The sequence below is a fragment of the Cygnus olor genome, chromosome 22, assembly GCF_009769625.2.
Source record: "Cygnus olor isolate bCygOlo1 chromosome 22, bCygOlo1.pri.v2, whole genome shotgun sequence".
NCBI classification, from domain to species: domain Eukaryota; kingdom Metazoa; phylum Chordata; class Aves; order Anseriformes; family Anatidae; genus Cygnus; species Cygnus olor.
The window spans coordinates 594,686-616,455 of NC_049190.1; the positions used below are offsets into that span (position 1 = coordinate 594,686).

General features: G+C 46.3%; 1 long non-coding RNA gene across 1 annotated transcript; it reads right to left on the reverse strand.

Moving 5' to 3' along the window:
- Window positions 1–1,523: 1,523 nt before the first annotated feature.
- On the reverse strand, window positions 1,524–17,472 carry LOC121058513. The gene is made up of 3 exons (XR_005814217.1): window positions 17,424–17,472; window positions 6,778–6,878; window positions 1,524–6,310 (listed from the first exon to the last, which is right to left on the reverse strand). It is a non-coding gene; the product is annotated as an uncharacterized LOC121058513 (long non-coding RNA).
- Between the last annotated feature and the right edge of the window lie 4,298 nt (window positions 17,473–21,770).

The window sequence follows — 21,770 nt, forward strand, 5'->3', positions numbered from 1 at the left end:
GAAAGGGTGCTTGTGCTGTGACATCATGTTGCTCTGGGGGGAGGCTAGAGGGCAGAGCAGGCCAAAAAGTTTTCAGGAAACTTTATCCCTGACCAAAAAAATTTACATTTGATCAAAACACACACTTAAAAACACATGAATTTACATTCTGCTTTGGAGAAGTGTGGACCAGCATACATCACCGATTTTGGCACTCTGGGGTCACGCTCTTGGGTGAGGACATCAAGCACTACCACAAGGCAGGTAACTGCAATGGCTGCAAGCCCCCAGCAGCAGCAGCATGGTGCTGTGCGGGCATGGTGCTGGGGCAATACCCGGCATCGGGAGGAAGATCTGGGGCTTGCTGGCACAGGCAAATAAAAAGGCTTCGCAAGCAACTTGATACAGAGCAGAGGAGAGAGCAGAGAGCATTGATTAGTGGCTGTAAGCATAAGGGTGGAAAGGGCCAAAAGAAGAAAGAAATGAAGTATAAAGGAGGAAGGGGTCTTTGAAGGAAAAGGAGTGGATGCAGATTAGGGAGGAATAAAAAAAAAAAAAAGGAATCAAAGAGCACCATCATTAATGCGTCTTACCCAGGAAGAAACATCCAGCCAAAGGGACTATCTTTTCCTCCCTCTACATCAAGTAAACAATTCCCTTTAATTAGAAAACGTATTTTGGACACATCCCCAGTAGCCTGCCCTTGAAAAGGACTGAGCTCCAGAGGAAATGGAAATGAACAGTGGTGATGCTACAGCAGCAGAGCTGTTACGGGAAATACTGCCACCAAAATACAGCAAGCGAAGAGGCGAGGCCCCTGCCAGGCTCTGGGCTTGCTCTCCTGTAGCAGTATTGCATCAGTCATCGAGACAGGCTGGAAGCACTACAGCTCAGTCTTTCTAGATTACAGACTGCTGTATTCCGATCTGGATTGCAAGTAACCCTGTTCATTTAGAAATGAGTTGCAATCACAGGAAAAACATTTCATATACATGTTAAACATTATTATTATTTACATGTATGCATATACAGACAGACACAGGAACAGATCATCCAGCAAAGACTGATCTATCATAACTAGCACTGGTGGTGATGTTTCCTTGCATATGAATGGAATCTCATTAGGTAGTTAAGGAACCAGAACTATTCAACCTGATTTCACATCCCTCAAGGTGTGAGCGGGTAAAAAGGCCTCCTGCCCTCAGCATGCAGTGTTAGTATTTGTGAGCATGGGACAGACACTAAGAGCAATTCTCCCACGCTGAAATTTGTCTTTGTTACAAGTTGGAAATGAGATATTTCAAAATTCTTTGTGGAAAAAAGTTACCCTTCCAACAGATGCTTTCCAGTGATCAAAACATTGGAGTTTCCTAGTTGACATACACCATTTAACAAATTTCAAGTGAAAAATCTATTTCTAAATGAAACATTGCCATGCTATAATCCAGCACTGTTGAAACTTTTCAATACTGCTGGGACATTTCTTCCTCTTTTATTTCTTGCTTAAAATGAAATGATCAAAAATGGCTTTTTTTTTTTCCTTCTTCTATTTCTTAAACAACATTGTGTTCCTGGAGATCGGGCACCAGAGGAGCCTCTGCCTGCCTCTCCTCCCTCCCTTTTGTCAGCCTCCTCCCGGGAGCCTTACTCAGTCACATTTCTTGTCACACAGACAGTAAGTACATGAGTGACAGATGTCACCGTGTGAGTGACAGGCAGCTCAGCAGTTAACAGCTCAAAGAAATACAGGAATGCAGCGAGTGCCAGACTGGATCAGACCTGAGGTCCAGCTAATCCAAAACACGGATCCAACAGCAGTCAGTAGCCACTGCTCTGGAGGCGGACAGGGAAGCCAAGCAAGAGGCACAGAGCTAGCTGCAGTCAGGGCAGGAACGGCAGCGGGAGGTGATGAGGAACCAGGCAGTCAAAATACCTTAAAATGAAGGATGTGACTCAAGGCAAATCTGTATGACAGCCAGAACACTGCACATGTGAGCTGGCTGGCAGAGCACTGGTGATCGGGCTGGGGAACGAAGCAGGACCAGGAGATGAGGAAACATTTGGCTAGGGCAGGTGCAACTGAAAACGCCGTGGCTGATTTTGTGTCCCATGGTTGTTTGTGCACATACACAGAGGGCCAGGTGGCTTTGCGTAGGGAGCAACACAGGGACAGGGGTGGAAACAACATGAATGTCAAGCTCCATAATTATTAGCAACAAGAACCACATTTCTAATCCCTCAAGCAATAGGCTATGCCTATACCGGAGACATACCTGATGTGTTGCTATTGCTGTCACTTCTGCCGTACTGGGGCTCCTTTGTGCTAGAGGCCGTACAGAAGCAAAAGACAAATCCTTGCGTCAAAGACAGCTTGGGTGAAGGCCAGCAGAGCTTTGGGGATTCAGTTGGCTGCTTCTGCCCATTCTGCATCACAGCTCAGACCCTTTTATACTCTGGTACCTGCTCTTGGCTGTGTCATCCACCTTGTACTCCATCCAGAAAGGGTCCACACATTCCTGACGGGCCACTCTGACTAAAGGTTTAAAGGCAGAGAGGATCTAGTCCTCATCTTTTCCATATGCAGTTATAGCCCAGGTACACTCATCTCACTCCTTTAACATTTAGAGCAATATAACTCTTGGTTAAGTGGACTTTTGGCGTGTTGGGTTTATGTGAGGAGAGGGAAAGCATGCATCTGAAAGAAACAGCAATCCAGCAGACATTGCAAGAAATCCAGATAACATTGCAAGTGCCAATCCAGTCTGATCTCCTTGGGAACTTCCATCCCAAACCAACACTGCCCCCCAAGCCCCTGGGTACGTGTCTTAGTGTCTTTAGTCCCCTTCCCTTCCAAATCTGAGAGCTTCCCATTCAGTGGGCTTCCACTCTGTTCCTGGGTGAAAACTCCTAACTGTTCGAGCAGTCCTCACGCTGTCACCGCGATGACAGGAGGCGCTGAGCTTGGCACCCCTCTGTCACTGCACTTAGCCATTCCTCCCCTTTGCCCTCAGCAACATGGGGCAGCTTGGCTGCACAGCAAGGGGTGCAGCTCTGAGAAATTGGGTAATATTGCTACAAAAGGCTCCAGCTAGTAGCACCCCGCTACCACTGGCATGTCTCTTGTGAGCGCAGAAGCGCCTGTTTGTCAGCCTGAGAGCTCTGCCAGGCAAAGGCTTTCACGCCACAGCAGGCAGGCGGGGAGGAGTGAGCCTAATTAGATGTCTCCAGATTGATGATTATACCTCTGCTCAGAACATGTAGCCAGAGACAGGAGACTTCTGACAGCTGCAAGGAGAAAATCAAAGGTCCTAACCTCTCGCAAGCCATTGCTTCCTCCCTCCCAGATTCTGGTGTTATTTAGATAAAAACAAAACAGAGCAATTTATATTAAACACAACAGTAATATTAAAAAGTAGGGTATTTAAAAAGATAAGACATTTGCCACTGGCAGTCAAAGGAATCCAGAAGGCTAAAAAACAGACTGCTTCTCAATTCTCTCTCACACACACAACCTCCCTAAAAGCTTGTTAAAATGTCTTGCTAGCAAGGGCAGGACCCTCTGATTTACTGGTCATAGGCATCAAAACCCCCAAATGATAGATCTTCCTCTGAATGGATGGCATGTACATGATACAGGAATCAAAACTGTATGTTTTTGATTGGGGGTGAGGGGACAACAGTGAAAATTAACTGGCTGTTTATATTGCGTCTGGGCAAGCCTCAGTCAGACAAGAGAAGGTTTAGAATCCAAACATCCTTCGAGTAAAATCTTCCCCCTGTTGGAAGGGATCATGGGTAAGATGGGCAGTTGGGGGAGAACAAAAGGCTGAGCTGAAAATATATAGTCACTGCGGTACAGAAACCCATCACAAAGAACATGCAACATTTAGGTCCTGCATAAATCTACACCACCTTGTATTCAACAGGACTGCAAAGGAAGGCAGCACAGACTTGCTCTCAGGGGGCACCACCACGGAACAGCTGTGCTTATGGCCAGAGTCAGGCGTGTGCCATTCAGCTGCTCATGTGCAGGCAGCTTGTGCCACTTCAAGTACCCTGAGGCACCCGAAACGCTCCTGTGGAGGCTGCGGGGTGACACAAGCCATTGGCAGGGCTGACAGTGCTCTGAGAGGGTGACCAGGGTCTCGTGGTATGCCCGAGGTGCCTAGGGCAGCACCCTGGATGGCTCCTGCTGCCTTTGCTTGGCATCCCCTCCCAGTCGCTTTCTCCCTTCCACCTCTGCAGTTCCATGTTTCACCAAAGCAGTCAGACAGGACTACAGGAGAAGATTTTTCTGCTGATGTGCAATGTCTGAGCCCAAGGAATCGCCTACACATGTTTACCCAGTTTGACTTAAAATACAGCTTGGTTAAGATACAAGAAGAGTCTGTACAGGCAGCTATTTTGATGGAAACTAGCTCTGTTTGGGTTTTGTTTAAGGACTAGGAACTAGTTTAAGCTAAATGAACTGAATAAAACCAGATGAAAGATGTAATCTGACATGGTTTATGTCATATCTACGCTGGGTTAAGAGTGCGTAAACAGTTACTTAACAGCACCGCTGACAAACAGCGACTTGTTAAGCTGCAGTAACTGGATGATACATCTAAGACTTAAAAGCATAAACAGAGATCCACACCAGCGTTCCTTAAATGAATGTCATTCTCTGTATAGATAAGGCCTCATATTCCATACTCTTTGCCCTTATATATTGCTGACAAGTCAGATCTCCCTCCATTGGCAGGGCAGTACAGCATCTGACTCCTACTTGGTCCTACCATAAACGACCATGCCAGCAAAATCTACCTAATTTTTTCTACCTAAAAGAGAGAATCTACCTAAATTTTTTCCATCAAAAACAATTGTTATTTTTAAGTGCATGCTTGGCTCAGCACCTACATTCTCGCATCTACACAGCAGAGTTGCTACCTCTCTGAATAGCTGTAATTTCTTTTTAGTTCAATTATTTCTGCACCATACTGTTTGCAACAGCTGAAGCCAACAGTGCTGTTCAGCATATTATGTACTCTACGTCAATGCACCATGAAATATTAAGACTACAATAGGTCTGAAGTCACAGAATCATAATCCTTTAATAGCTTATTTCATTTCTGCTGCTGGAAGATGGCATAATATTTCTATTTTTAAACAAATGGCATTTGTTCTAACGAAGCTTGGGCTCATCTTGATACCATTGCAGCTGCAAGACTTTTTTTTTTGCACCATGGTTTTGAAACTCACAGTTCATCAAGGAGGGAGTTGCTGAGAACTTTCAACAGCATTTAACTATGTTGCTAAACCTGGATTTATGTGTTTGTTTACAAATGGGTGTGTGGAGGTTTATTTACAGGAATAAGACTCTTCTGTCTTTTTCAAGCCACTAAATTGACCAGACTGAAGAATCCAGAAAACAATTAAACATCTCTGCGACTGCCATCTTAGCATTCCCCTGAAGTTGCTGGGACCGCAGGACCTGTTAGAGCAACCACAGACCTCCAGCACATCATTGCTACAGGGCTCCACAATGCAGTTTTATCCAGGCTATAAACATACGCTGGTGCTTACTTTTTACTTTTTTTTTTTTTTTAAGTATTATCCAAATTAACACGGTTGAGTCTCTACCATTTGAGCACTTCTTGCTCAGCCTCAGCTGGCACTCAGGCTGCAGGGGAACGTACTCAACACTTCCAGAGCAGGCAGCACACAGCAGGGCTCGGATGCAATGGACACAGAGCACCGAGTGGCAGAAGTGGCCCGGCTCTTGTTCCAGCAGCTCACCCCTGGAAGCGCTGCCCCGTCCCCAGGAGGGCACGGCAGCCGAGCGGGTGCCATCGGGCTCGCTCCTCAGGCGCAGCACGGCTGGCAGGCTCACACCTCATCACTTGGCAACAGGTGCAGAGCAATACATCAGGCAGAGAAAATGTCACTCGGCAGGGACCCTTCATCTCCAGAGACACAGTATTTCTCTCAGCTCCTGCATCTGGATGTCAGGGAAGGCAGAAACCAGCTTTGCTGCCTGTGTCACTGATCAGTAGGGTCTGCCACCTTCCAGGACAAGTATGCCACCAACACATAGCCTTGACTGAAAATAGCATAACTTAAAAACACGAACGTAAAATGGATGAAAACAAAGCATTTATGAGGAGGGAGAACATGGTAGTTTCCCCAGAGAGAATCTCACCACCAACATCCCTGGTAAATCCCTTTTTAGGGACACTCATTCAATGTCTTGAGGGATGCATGCTTGCACATTTTTCTTAATAAAAGTGACTTTAAAAATCTTTCTTGCACATTTGCATATTACTCCTCTTGTTCTTCCATGGATAACCTCCTGAAATATAATAAATATTTCACTTTCAAATCTAGATTCATTAAAGGATGCCCAGAAGGGAGAAATAATAAGGTATCACTTTACAGCCCAAATAAAACACAGAGATATGGACTATAATGTATATTTCAAGCTTTAGGTTGAGATAATTCATACATCACTCCCAGTTAAGAAACAGAGATGGTGCTGTGTCAGCACATTGCCTGAAAAATATCTTCTTACAATATTTTATGCCTTCTGCTGGTGTATCCCAGTTATCATAGGTCGCCGTGTGCCTGAGCACGCCTCCCAGCTGCCCTGCAAGTCAGCCCCCTCCCCAGTGGCTGGGCAGAGCACCAGCAGGGTAAAGGGTTTCAGACTGCACCAGGGCTGGAGGACATGCAGACCTTCTCTCTATTCACAGGCAAACCCAAGTCAGAATAATCAAAAATCAACAGAAGTACCCAAATGATATAGTAGCTTTTTCCCACCTTTAAGAGACTTTGGCATCCGAGAGGCTTGCAGCTCTGCGCAGTTCATGCCAACCAAGTTTTTGAAAGGTATTTTGGAATCAATGCTCACACATACACACCTAAGACAGAAAAGGGGGAATGAGGAAAGAGCAGAGCAAGACTGTGCCCAGGAAGCAGACCCTGCCACTGCGTGGAGGGCACAACTTGGGGCAGGGCCACCTGATGCAAGCTCGGGTCTTCTGGGCTGCCCGCCAGCATCGCCCACAAGCCAGCCCATGGCTGGAGCTGCGGCGCAGAGCACGCAGGAACCCAGACAGCCTGGAGAAGCAGCCGCCTCTGCGGAGTGAAGAGCAGGGATGTTTCACCTCCTCCCTCAACCTGGCGCTGCACTGATGAAAAGAGAAAGCAGCCACCCACCAGCACTTTTTTCTGCTGTGTTTTCTTACTGAAGGTGTATTTTTTGCTAAGGCTGCTGAGCTGAGCAGCAGCAGGGCTGAGCAAGTTGCTGAGCGGGACAGGAGAGCGCCTGTGACAGGCTGCAGAATGCTCATTTATCATAAGAGTGATTTCCCTACTAATAAAGTGACCTTGTGTAAATAGCTCAACTTTTCAAAGCTATCACATCATTAGTATAGGACACACGTTGACAGAGAGAGACCACATGGACTGCTGATCCAGGATGAACTACCACAGCCAGACAGTTATTTTTGACTCGGCTGAATCACTCTATCATTTAAAGACAGAAGATGTCAGTGAGTAATATGCCTGGCTAAAGGACCATTTTCACCCATTGTTGATAGTGCAGAGGGAGGCAGCACTGGTCAGGGCTCACTTTGGTTGTCCTCTGCGACAGAGGGGCACAGCCCCCAACAGTTCTGCCCAGAGGAACTGCCATCTCCAAAGTGCTGTCTCCTTGGCAAACCAAGACCTGCAGCAAGAATTGCATCTGTTGGAGAGCCCCTGTGTTTTCCAGGATGATACATGATAAAGCCCTGCAGTGTCCAGTGGAAGCACATGGGATCTCTGCCTTCAGACTCCAGCACCCATGAGCCACAGGTGGTCTCCTTGGACGCCAGCAGCAGAGCACCCTTCCTTTCATAAGGCTTGCTTGGACACCACCATGACTGAACGTTGCATAAACTCATGCACATCTGAGGAGTGCAAAACTGTTCTTCATTACAGAAGACTGCCTGGTGTGTGTACCAGTAAATGTATCAGAAGGGTAGAGGGGAAAAAAAAGTATTTTTCTGAAGACAGAAAGGCATGTCTATAAGGATAAAGTCAGTGCTTAGCTCAGCATCACTGGCAAAAAACAGTGTTGTCCTCAGAAATGTCTGTCCTTTGAAAGGTATCCTAGTCATGACATGGAAATCACTCACAAGTACAGCTCAAAAAGTTTCAGACTTGCTGGGAAGGGGTTGGGTTGATTTTCAAGCACTGAGGGGAGAATTTAGCTGCCAGCTACATGCACCCAAGCACCGGTACCATACCTGTTCCTTTTCCCCATCCACTCAGCCCTGGCATTACACGCACCATTCCTCATAGTAGTCAGTGATGTCTTCTCCAAACAATCCGCCTTTCTGCCACTCTGAGCACTCAGATTGTTTCCTCAGATTTGCAGTGAGCAAATAAGATCCACTGGGTGGGAAGGGACAGGGGAAAGGGATGAGCTGTGTGGTTACACGGCAAGTAAAATACTGGTAGCTTTTTTGTTGTTGTTATTCTTACTCTTACGTCTCCTCTATACTCCTGGCTAATCCAGTAATCTATTATTTATGTGTAGCCTAGTTAAGGTTGTGAGTAGCTTGATCTTTGTTTACTTAAGTATATAGCGGAAGATTGCCAAGATTAAATAAAATTATCTCCAGGCAGGCAGAGCTAGCTGTGAGCAGCACTCAGAAGGATGGCTGCAGGGCTGGTGAGCTGCCCCTTGCCAATTCAGATGGAGATCACGTAGGATATTGCATCATACACCAGTGTTGCCAATTCAAGCTTATCTAATAAAGATTCAGATAAACCAGACCAAACAAAACCCAGTGAAGTCTGAAACTAGCTAATCGAATTTGATTAGCTCTCTTCAGTTTCTGCTTTTACCTTTTATCTGTTAAACCTGAGCATCCATTCTTGTTTAGATACTGGGGCTGCGCATTTAATGAAATACACAAGGGGCAGGGAAGAGATTTTTAAAAATTATTACATTAAAGACAATTCAGAAATAAGACATTTTGCAGCAAGACGTATTCTCTTCTAGGCCAGCTCTGGTGTGTCACAGCACTTGAACAAGTCTGGATGTTTGTTAGAAGGCAGCAGAATACGGTGCCCCCAGAAAGACACCAAGCTATGACTGCATCAGGCAGGTGAACAACACCACCACAACCTGGACAGTGAGGAGCATTCCAGCTGTTCTGCCGGGACACGCTTGTCATGGCTTTCCCAAATGCCCCGAGCTGTATAAACCCGCAGCTGGATCCACAGCGGCCACGAAATCACAGCATGTATGTCCATGAACCCGCTCCTTCCCTGCTGTCCTCGGGGAGCAGAGACACCGTCACCCTGCAGGGCTGCACGGCTTGGATGAGCCCACGAGTCATTATTGCCCTGAATTATTGCAATGAAGTCGATGGCACTGTTCATGTGAGTAACTACTTGCAGACAGGAATAAAAGGTTTGCAAGCAGCCCCTCATGATTTACACCAACACAAAGGAAACAGATGAAGTATCTGCTGATGTCAATTCCCATTTACTCAACCACTTGTCTTAAAGGAAACTATGGATAATGTTGCCTTTTCTGAGCTTCACAGATGAAATGTGCTCATAAAATGGCATATATTATGAGTTTTATACTTAACAAGCTGGATAGCTTTTTTCCTCCCATCAAACCTATGGCAGGAACAGATCCCACAAATGGAAAGAGATAACAAGACTATTACATTCTCAATGTGAACTGCCACCCTACGTGTTTCCAACACTCGCCAAATTGATCTGTTTGGACCCATTTTAAATATAAATATTGTTAGGCTCTGTGTTAAATGTGTATGCAATGCATTTTATGAAACCTTTAACAAATTCTGTGCAAAAGAATATGTTTTCCCATATGGGCCGCTTAAAGAAAGGCAGATGTGAGGTAATCCAAATCCTTCATATGCTGCTTCTTCCTTTCCCTTCCTTTTGGCAAACTATTTCAGGCAAAGACAAATATTGTATCAAAGAGTTATGGAAATAAACATGAATATAGCTCAAGGGCATAAGTAAATTTCTGGAATATTTTCTGAGTGCAATTAATAGGTAACATTGGAGGGGGGGAGAAGCACCAAAAATAGTGCCCGAGGAAGCTAATTTTATTGTGCAGACTGTGCTCTGGGAACCAGGGAGCGGGAGCTGCGCTAAGCAACATTAGTCAGGATGCAGTCTTAATAGGCTGCAGAAAAAGACAAAGAAACCCAAGTCAGGAGTTCAGGGGAGATTGTTTAACACTCCTGCAGGGAGCTGAAGCCAGCCAGGGGCTCCCTCCTTCTGCTGCTTGAGGCAGGTGGGATGGCTCTGCCCCCAGCTGGCACAGACCAGGCTCTTTATGCTCAGTTCTACGCTTGCCCCTGTGTCGCTCGGAGCCAGGCTCTCAGAATCATTCAGGAACAGAGGGTCTGGCATCAGCAGCTGCTGCCAGTGCACACGTAAGGGCCCAGGACTCTGGGACACAACTTGCTCAAAGTCAGACAGAAAGACCCCGTGCAAGGGGAGGAGGTGAGGACCAGATCTCACCAGCAGCACGTACAGGCAGTGGATGGCCACCTCTTGAGCGTAAAGAAACATCTGGAGGCTGCAACGTTTGTTCTGGACCCTGCTCACATGAATGATGCACTAAGACAATTTTCTGCCTTATCATAAATTCTGCAGACTCATGAACTTTACAGTCTATGAAGCACGCACTATATGGGAACTACTTATCTTGTGCTGAAAGCAATATAAAAACAGATGGCAAAGATTGTATCCAGAGATAAATCAACAGTGCTTCTGCCACTTTGTCCATGGACATCTCTGATACAGCAGGACTCCCTGACACCCAGTGCACTCAGCTGGTGAGCACAATGCCAGGGCAACTGAACCAGAACAAGGAAGGGCTCTGCAGCAGGCACAGGGCACTGCTATGAAAGCAGCCAGGTCCCTTCCCTTCTAGTGGGGACACGCAGAGGGGACCAACAGTGGGCCCACCGCCCACCCGCCGGACGGCATGCTTCCACTCTCCAGAAAACCACAGCGTAAACAGAGGAAAAGCCCTGCTGCCCACAGGGGACCTTGAACAGCCCTACCTCTAACTCCCAGAGCAGGGAGGGAAAGCTGATCCACCACAGTGAGCCTGAACTCGTAACTGGAAAAGAGCAAGTGCCAGAAGCAGAAAAGAAAACTCCAGTACCTAGCAGCAGTTCTCTCAAAAATGCATGTTCTTACAAGCAGAAAAATAAATATATTGTTCACCTGCCTGGTTACGCAGTTCATTAATAGCCTGCAAACATTAAACCAGATGTTGTGTTTTATCACTTGACTCAGATCATTATGACTTTATTTCTGATGGGCCCTGAATAAATGAAATGCAGTTATAAAGGTTATTTAACTATTAAAACAACTATTAATTAAAGTTTGCCAAATCTTGGGGACTCTGAGGACAAGAAGCAGCTAGGTAAATGTCAGTTATTATTTAGTAAGTCATTGTTATTGAAATATGCAGCACACAAGCTGCATTTCCAGAAGGAGCTGGGTTCTAGCTGGTCCCCACTATAAATATTTTGCACAGGCTTCGTGGGATGGGTGAAAGGTGGGAGGGTGACTTCGCATCAGACCCGATACCACCAGAGACCAAAGCCTCACTCAGCAGAGAACCAGAAGCAGCCCAGGCTGCTGCAGGGTGGGAATCCCACGGGATCTCTGGTGGAGGAGGCCACACCAGGGCTTGCAGAGTCCTTGGCATCATCCCGAGATGCCCACCTGCGTGGATGTGACAGGCAGCTGCTGCAGGGATCACTGCTGCCTCTGCCTCGTGCCCTGGTACGAGTGTTATTCAGCATTTAAGCCTGACTTTGCCCAGCCGCTTGCTCTGACCTTGTCCTCAGCAGGAGGCACCGTGCATCAGCACCGCTGCGTGCTTTCTGTCTACGTAGCAGCTACTACGTAGCCAGGCTTGGCTTCAGCTGGGCCTCTTAGGGGATGAGAGGAGGCAATAAATCATCATAGTAACAGCTCCAGCCTCATCCAGGATTTCTAGAAACTGTTCTAATGCCAATAATTAACAGAAATAATGCTGAATAAGCCTCCAATGTGTAGGAGCTTTAAGAGTAAAGCAGTTCAGTGGGCTGAAGCCCCAGAGAAAGAAATATGGAGCTGCTCTTGCATATTATTCTGTACTTAGGGACTGCTGCAACTTCATCTCCATCCCCCTGCGTGACAGAGCACATCCGTGCGTGTGCGTGTTTTTCCCTCCAGTGATAGGAATCAAGGGGAACAGACACCTCAGAAGTCTCATCCCTGTTTTATACACTAAATAACAATAAAACAATAATTGGATTCCTTTAAGCGTGAGGGGGGAAAAGAGAGGGAGAGAGAAATGAATATGGAGCAGAGAACCCAGGCATTAAATCAGGGGATGAAATGCCTGCCAATGTTTTTTTAAAAACAAACCAAGGAAATGAAAGGGCTGCAAGCAACTGCCATACAGAGACAATAATCACTAATCAAGTCAAAGTTTCATTCTAATCAGTTCAGTTGTTAAGGGGAAAAAAGTAGAGCAATGGCTGGGCTTGAAGAATTACCATTCGTTACTGTCTCACGCCTGAAGATTTCATCATCAGGGCTGAGTCCCAGGCTCATTAGGGTCCTGCTGGCCAGCCCCAGCCTCCTCTACCATGCTCTGGCTAGGGTCAGGCCCAGGGAAGAGGAGGAGGATGCGGGGACCAGGGTCACACCGCCACCTGGGCCAGCCTCCTGCCTGGCTGCAGAGCCCTGTGCTCCAAGGAGGAAGGCGTGCAATGCTCAGCACCTCTCCACCAGGGCAGAGTGGGGGAAAGCAAAGCATGCTGCGGGCTGATGGACACCTTCCATCCCACAGGGAGTGCTGCCAGAAACGTGCCACGGGACCATGGAAGCTGTGACCGCTGAGGGAGGTGGACAAGCAGCAGCAGACCCCCGGACGTTGTTGCTAACAGCTGAGTGGTTTTTCCTGACTTTCAGAAGGACTCGGGCACCAGCCAGACCTTGGCCATTGAAGTCTAGGCTATGCAGAAGAATGGGAGAGAATTAGGAACGTATGTGCCACTGCCTTCCCATTGGCTGCTTCAGTTTCTTGAAAAATCCCACTTAATGTTTTCTCTAGTAAATTCACATTCATTTAACAAGAGATGCAGATGCTTTCAGTGCTGAATCCCACAATCTTGGACACTCAACTGTAAACTTGCAGGAGTAACTTCAATTATGCATTTCTTTTCAAAAAAGGCCATTCATAATACAGACCAGCACAGGGGGTCTAGCTAATGTAAAGACTTTTTCTTCCTACAAAATAAGAGGCATAAGCTGAGGGAGAAGACATTAACATCAGTGGCACAGCTACAGCCTGTCCCTGCGCTCCTGGATTGCTCCAAGCACCCGCAGAGTGCTGTGCAAACAGTAAGGGTATGGTTTTCAAAACCGCTTGGCAGTGTGAGCACTTCAGTTGAAGGCCATGCAAGCTTTGTCATCAATTTGAAGGGAAGAAAAGCTAATCCAACAGAGAGTGCTTTTTAACATATTAATCCTGTCCTGTCCCATGAGCAATGTCCCAACAATTATCTCTGCTGCACAGACAGTGACAGGGGCAGGGAGACTTGCCCACACAAGGAAGGGAACAATTTTCAGAATGGTAATTTTAATATATATAGTTCCAACCCCCAGCTCTGTGCTTAAAGCAGCATCTGTGCCATGCTTGATTGCAAACAATAATATTGACAATGAGAGTGTTCTCTTGAAACAAAGGTTTGTATGGATATAATAGCACAGATCCTGATCTCATTCTCACTCCTACAAATGTGGCATAAATTCCATCAGAGCTACGCGGGTCCAGCTAAGACTGGAAACTCTTCCAGGACCAGAGAATATCACTGGGGCTAAGGGCCCTTTGATTCTCCAGTGGCTGGACAGGAGAAGCAGCACAACGTGCTTCCCAGCCCTGGGCCAAGGGGAGAAATTAAAACCCAGACTGAGGGGGTGATGTTGGAAGAGTAGGAATCAGAATGAGAGGAGGGCAAAGAAACAATGAGAAGATTATGAGAGCAAAAGCAAAAGGGGAGGGTAAGGGTGAGAGCAATGAAGAGAAAACGGTGTTATATATGCTGACAGCTATCAATGCACAGTAAATTGAGTTGTTTCAGCTCAATATCTGGTACATACCTTCCCTGATTATGACACCACATTTCCAAACCAAAGAAACTAACTCAGATGATTGCCTGTGCAGATGGAGAAGACTCTGTCCGCAGGGAGCTGGCGAGCAGCCCTGGACCGAAGCGCAGACTGTTCCAAAAGGAATTTTGCTGGTTGATTTATAATTTTATCAAATCCAAGAGGATGCAGAAAGCCCTGCAGGACTTGGCATACTAATGACTCTGTAGACTGTAAGAGTTTGCCTTGGTTGCTTTTAAACACTGTCCCTTCCCCAAGCCACTAAGGCTGAGCTGTAAGTACACAATTTTCCACATTCAGCTCTGTCTTTGGGGCATGCTTTACTCCCTTTGATATTGCATGGAAAGAAGCTTCAGTTCCATAATGATGTGGTTAAGTCAGAACCAACTACTGAAATTGCTTTTCATCTTTTCTCTACCTGCTATGAAGATATGTGGACCTATGCTAACAGCAAGGCTCTTCTCCAAGCATCACCCTTGGCTCTCCTGCAACTCACTGCAACTCCCTAGAGAAGTCACTTAACTTCCCAGTGTCTCCATCTGCAAACTGGGCTATAATTATTACCTACAAGGATACAGCTTATAGTAGCTTAGGTTAGCTTTGAAGTCCTTAGCAGAAGGGGATAAAGATCCCTCGATATCCTGGTTGTGTACTAAAGAGTGAAGAGGAAGTTCGGATCACGGATAACCTACCAGATGGCTCCTCACGGGGAGGTGCCCATTCTGCAGAGCAGGCTTCCTGAACTGTTGTGCAACAGCACAGGCGGGCCACTGCAATGGGGTGCAATGTTGGGACACGAAGCAAAGATGGCATAGGGGCCTGAAACTGCAAAACGGGGCTGCTGCAAGGCAAGGAAAAGGTATGTCATAAAGACCATGCTGGAAAATAGAGTTTTGAGCTCTTCAAGAGTGACTGATGGGCTGGGGAAGCATGCTAAAAATTCATGGGTGAATGCTCAGACTTGCCTTGCCTTTAAATGTTACAGGTTCCTCAAATGTGCACACATGAAATCTTACCCCTCTTCTTTCCTGCTGGCCGCCGTATCAGTCTGTTTGAGAATGCAGAGGACAAGTTTTTAGATGTGGCTTGATTTATAAGAAAGAAATGATTATACTCTGTGATTTACCTTCTTTCTGTTTTACAATTAGAATAAATCGCAATTCTGAATGTTGCTCTGGAATTATTAGTTACTGGGGGAGAAGCAATACCATGAATCTTGTGAGCTGGTAACTTATCCCCGTGGCACATTTTAGACACACTGGACCAGAGGTTTAATTGGGGGCACTGCAGTTTTGGGAGGGAGGAAAGCAGCAATGTCACAGGTTGTGAGCAGTAAGGGAATTGGAGATCAAGTCAGGCAAACTGATACTTCGTCCACGTGCTGTAATTCTCTAGTTTGCCAGTCTCCAGGAGGGCATTTTGTCCTTCTCCTTCCTTCCATCTTTCTCTTCTTGTTTGTCTATACCAGAATGGAGACACCAGGGTGGAAGATTTGTAGCCAAGCAAATCACCCTGGCCTAGGGCCAGACTTAGTTCTTTTCTGAGTACAGTAAGTAACAGAAGAAATAAACTGGACAAATAGGAGGCTTGTACCAAGAGATGCCCTGGAATTACTGCATTATCTGGCAGCCCCCTAAGTATTTCTTTCAACTATCCTATCAAGTACACCAGCTAAAGGCAAGTGCACACCAAGGAAGTCCAAATCATCGGTAGCTGGTTCAGTGCAGCCCACGTACAGCTCAGCACTTACCACACTACGGTCACCTTCCACACAGCACCGAAAGGCATCCACACATCTCAGTACCCCACCTGCACAACTGCCGCTTCCAGCTGCTCTAGGAGCATAATGCAAAAGTCCTTGGAATAGATATTTATGAAATCAGAGAAATTTATTCTGGAGCTCCATGAGCATGAGGTTTGCATTTTATCCTGATGAACAAAGGTTCATTTCCTTTATGTAATTTATCTTAAGCAGAGACACTTGAAACTGGGCAGAAAAAAAATGAAAGACTTTATGACAAAGGTGCTGTGGAGTGCAGCATGCTGAACTTTGAGACCAATAAGGTATCTTCTAATCTATTTTTCTATGAATTCTGCCAAGCACTTTGAAATCAGTAATAACTTGTTGCAGGGAATTTCACAGAGCAATTATATTTTATTCAGAAAAGTATTACTATCATTTTTTATTTCTTCTGAATCTTGGAGGTAACTCAGTCAGAACTCAACACACATTTCTGGGTGAGAACAAGCCATTGCATTAAAGTGTCGTATTTCCAGGGCTGTTTTTTTGTTGCTGTTGTTTTTCCACCTGCCTTATGCTTCAAAGAATACTATATTTCTTGTCTTTTTAGATTATAGGTGCAGAGTTTTTCTCCAACATAAACATATGCATGCTTCCTGAAATTACGGTGTTAGCTTAGAATAAAGAAATACATGCAAATAGCTCAGATAATTGCAACCAGTGTTCGTCAATTTACATTGGTCAAACTGAACATCATTTACAAGCCAGTGCTTCTTTGCCAGGCTTTGGTAGACATCCTCACAATTTCCCTCCGTTCTTCAAACTTGCCTTTTCTAAATAACTGTGTGTCATATACAGATTTTCTTACTTCACTGCTTATTGTTTTTCTAGATCATTAATGACTATACAGCATAGTCCTGGATCTGGTACAAATCCCAGAGGCACACTACCCTTAATTGTCTGCAGCCACAATTTATCTGCTATTCTCTTTGCTGACATGGCCAACAAAGACACAATGAAAGCGGTGTCCCAACAGAGGACCCTTCCTCCAGGCTCACAGTAACTGCAAAAAACAATACAGAGGCAAAGAGCTGCATTCCCTACAAAATCCTTCAGCAAGACAGATGATCAGCTGCTTTCAGAAAACTCAGCAGAAAAACACAGGGCTTTGAAATACAAGAGACAATATGAAGCATCGTGGGCTTTCACAAAGTCATCACTGATGGTAGAAGCATTAGTACCCCAACTTACAGAGTACGGAGCAGGCTCAGCAGACACAGCAGCTGCCAACCAGCATGCAATGCTGGAAGTAGGCGGGCAGCTGGAGCTGCAGCTCAAACCACACCAGTCAGGGCAGAAAAAGGGAGTGAGCAGGTGGAAGCACTGGCAAGAGGGCATTGGGACCACCAGCACAACAAAACAGGGGATGCACCCAGCACACGAAAACCCAAAACAGCGAGATAATGCTGCTCCCTGGCCAGGAGGTCAGCCTGTCTGTGCTTACCTAGACCAGCATGAGCACCTCCAGTCACACCACAGCACCATCCTGCAGCCTACACCAGGGCTCAGGGCCTTAAATAAGGTCTGAGTGGGCCGAGGGCTTGCAGCTGGTGCCCCACACCTGGCCACAGTCATGGCTGAGTGAGGGCAATCCCTGGCAAGCTCTGCCCTAGGGCCACTAGCCCCATCCCCAGGAGGGGAGGGAGACCAGGAATGGTCTGTGGATGGACAGGGTGAGGGAGGGCTAAGGGGCAAGGGAGGACATCAGATAGCTAACTGAAGAGCCCGTAAAAATCAGGAGTGTGTGCAAATATTCCCAGCGTGCTTTTAAGTTCCAAATGTTTTGCTGTTTGGCTTGTGTTCTCCAGAGCAGTGTAAAAGTTCTCTGATAAAAACATGATAATTTCCAGCCAGTAATTGTTTTTACTAAGTCTCTGTTTCAGTAGTCACGCACCAACCATGGTTTCCTCAGACAATTAGCTCCTTGCCATTGCTGCTGACTTTGCGGATCGTTTTGGAGCCATCCTGAGCTCAGAGCGGGGTGTTTAATTGTGCTGACCGGTCACACGGTATTGCTCTTATTTCTTGGCTGGTTCAGCAAAACCAAGATTCAGTTTGCAACGTGGTTAATATAGGCTACATCTTTGTATGGATTTTTAATAGCTTTTCCCCAGCACAGCCTTCAGCACAGGTGGTGTGTGCTAAAGCCAGTGCTGGGAGCTCTCTGCTTGCAAGGACGATGGGAGACGCTTTGTAGGTCTCTGAAGTCCTTGTGCTGCAGTGATGGAAATACAGATCATAGCCACTGCCCAGCTGTCCTTTCACCTCTATTTTTGACTTTGGCAAAACCAGCAGTGAACAATATTGTACAATCATTTGAACATTGGGACGAAGACTACCTGACAGCTGCTGAAACACCACCAGCCAGGCTTCCTCTGTCCCGATGTGCAACACCCGCAGAGACTGTCAGTGCAGGAGGTACACCAAACCCCGGTTGTATGCCAATGACTCACTCAGATGTTGATTGGGAAAAAAAAAAAAATTCCCCGTTTGAGTGATGATTGCAGTCAAGAAAGTGACTTAGAAGTGACAGGTGAACTTGTATGCTGAGTTTCTTTTGATACCTTCCAGGCTGAAAGCAGCCAGTTCACTCATCAAGGAACAGAGGCATTCTCCAAAAACCAGCGCAGAAGTTACTGGAGGTCTGGAAAATCAAGTAGCCTTCCATACTGCTTTCCATATCAACACCAGCAGTAAAAATTATGCTGACAGTAACTGGCCTGTCTTGATGTGCTAACGTCTAACAACCTCAGTAAGACCAGGAGGCCTCTCAGGAGGAGACCACGCAGCTGCCGCCAGCCTCATCATAACCCCTTGCCTTATGAGTGTTCGGAGCTGATTGAGGATGGAAAACTCAGCAGAAATGGAGCTCTTCCCTCCCACTCCCACCAAGGAGAGGGGACCCGAGTGCCACCCCATTGCAGCCCGCAGGAGCCAGCGCTTGCAGCAAGCCCTGCCAAAGCAGCGGCAGGCAGTTGGAGCGTGTCCCTGGGGATGCCTGGGCACAGGCTGAGTGCCAGCCTTGCAGCCTCTGCTGTGCTCTCACATCTGCCCCATCATCTCCTGCAATTCACAGAGATATTTAAGCTTCCTCCCCGGGAAAGCCTATCAGGTTCCTCCTCTGTCAAAGTCAAGTGGATTTAATTAAGTCAATCCAATCCAGGCTAGGACTGGTCAAGTTCTCCCCAAAGGTACACAATGGAGTTACCAATGTTTTCACAGGAATTAAACTTATAATACAATAGACAAAAATAAAGCAGGCTTTGTACATGCCGTTACAGCTACCTTTTTTGCATACAATTGAATAAATTACCTTTTGTTATGAAACATTAATCCTCTTTGCTAAATGGCATAATTCCCCCCTCGGATGCGTTGTGAGCACTGGAGTGCCCTCAGAGCAGGCTCGGAGACACCCTCACATGTGCAGCGCAATTACCGAAAGAGCACGAAAGTGTGCGTGCCCTGTGAGGAGACCATGCACCTCATGAGGAGGTCATGAAGTTATGTGTTACGTCCTCATCAAGGGCAGACAGAGCTATTAGAGGGGCACAGATCAACCTGCAAACGAAAGAGAGGTGGGGGAGACCTCAAGAGCGAGAGGGGAAGTCTACACGAAAAGGAGCTCATCACTGACAACCATTATTTGTATTACAGGAGTGTTCCGGCCTAAGGTCCCACTGAAGCAGTGCAGCACAGAAGGTCTCTGCCCTGCCAAGCTTCTGGTTCGGATGGGTGAGATGTGCGAAGGAAGAGCTGCATGGAGGCAGGGGCTGGAGCACGCTGGTGAGCCTGGGCACTCAGCAGAATCCATGGCACGGTTCAGCCACGACACTTCTGGTCCTGGCTGAAGCTTGTCCTCAGCTATCTGCCTCTAGGATCAGAGCTGTCCTTCCTGTGCAATTACACATTGGAGTTAATAATTACCAGTTTAGAGGAGAGGTTTTCCTATGTCTCTGTTTCTCTGCTATTTGCACTCCCCTAACAAACACACACACCAGTGTCCAGAACTGAATCCATTAGAAGGAAAACTCCACAAATCTCTGTATGAAACAACAGCTCCTGACAAAATGAAAGCAAGTATCTGGTTCAGATCTGTACTTAAAACAATCCAGAGACCCATTAGTATTCATCCCGCATGATCCAGATGGAGTAATAGTGGCTCTATGAATAAAATTAAAATCAGAGAGCTGATGCTGCCTCGCACTTAGGAAGATGCTGCCGAGTGAAGACCACATTACAAGTGTAATGACTAATGCTTCAGTGAAAGGCTTGGCCCTCCATCCCTTTGGGTAGCCACTTGTTTTAGGAATGCCTCTTTGCTCACCACCTCTCAAGGCGAGCAGTGAGCATGCCACTGGCTTGAGCCTGGGTCTGATGGGGTGCCACACTGCTCGAAGACTCAAAGGAAATGGAGAATTTATGGCTGTGCTGTGCCTGGCAGCCGCAGGGCTCCAGGGAGCGGGTTGAAGGACTGCAGCAGCAACACTACCTTCTTGGCTTCACCTCTCCCTGAAGGATGCAGGTTGAAGCTTAATCCTGGCAGTCCCAGCAACCTGCAGAGAGCATGTGGGGCACAACAGAAATCTTCTTTGAGCGGCAGGCGGGTGAAATCTATAATGTTTTTAACCAGGTTGCAAGTTTCAGACTGTAGTTCATTAATTCAGAAAGATAAAATTGATATTCCCTCTCACCCTGTCAATGGAATCGAAGGGTCTCTCTATGTCTCCTAATGTGGCCATTGTATTCCAATAGTTCCAACTGCGTCTGCAGCACTGGATCGTTGTTTCCCTGAGAGATCTGTTGGAGAAGCCTGTAACCAAACCACCTACACCACTCCGCACAAACCTCAGCCACCTGGATGTTATTTCTGTAGCCTTTCCATCTCCCTGCTTGACAGCCCACAGTGTTTCTAGCCTGTCCTCTGAGGAAACGAATCAGAGAGGAAACTGCTGTGCAAGGAGTCTCTACTTTGATTTTAACGACATGGTGGCTATGTTATTCAAAACACCTTTTTTTTGCCAAGAGTCCCTGAGCACTATTATTCATGGTTGCTTATGAAACCCCTCATTAGCTCAAGAGGCTAATTGTTGTTGTTGAAAAAATGAGCAGTGAATCTTGAGGTCTGGCGCTCTGCCATTGCAGGAACCTGTGCCTATTTATTGCAAGGCTTGACATCTTTTTATTTTACAGTCAGAAAAATAATCCCCAACAAACCCACATTTTCCCCCTATACTACCAATTGTCTTTTTGCCTTTCCTCCCCCCCCCTTTTTTTTTCTTCATGATTTCAATGCACAAGAACATTTAGAATTGCCAGTAGATCCAAACTGGTGCTTTGTGACTCATTTCAGATAAACTCTTCTGGACAATAGCAAGATTACCTCTAAAGTGCCAATACTGGGGAAAGAAAATTTCTGTATCAAAGGATTCTTCAAACCAACAGAGGTGCAAGAAGCTCCAGTAACTGGAATACGAATTTACACAAAATAACAAAATGACAGACATAAGAAACATGTAATGGTATATTCCAGACTGAATGCCCATCACTGCAGCTGCTGGCCCTAAGACAAAAGCCAGGCACTGGCCTTTCAGCTCAGGCAGTCAAAACTCACTGATATTCTACTGAAAGAGCATCCCTGGGTGAAATTTCTATTCTGTCAGCGGTGCACAGCTGGCTCTTATCTGTGCTCTATGTGTCTTTGCATGAAGACATTTTTGATTCTTCAGAACTGACATGAGAAACCATGACAACACTAATGTAGAAAAATGTAAGGCAAAATCCCCAAACTCCC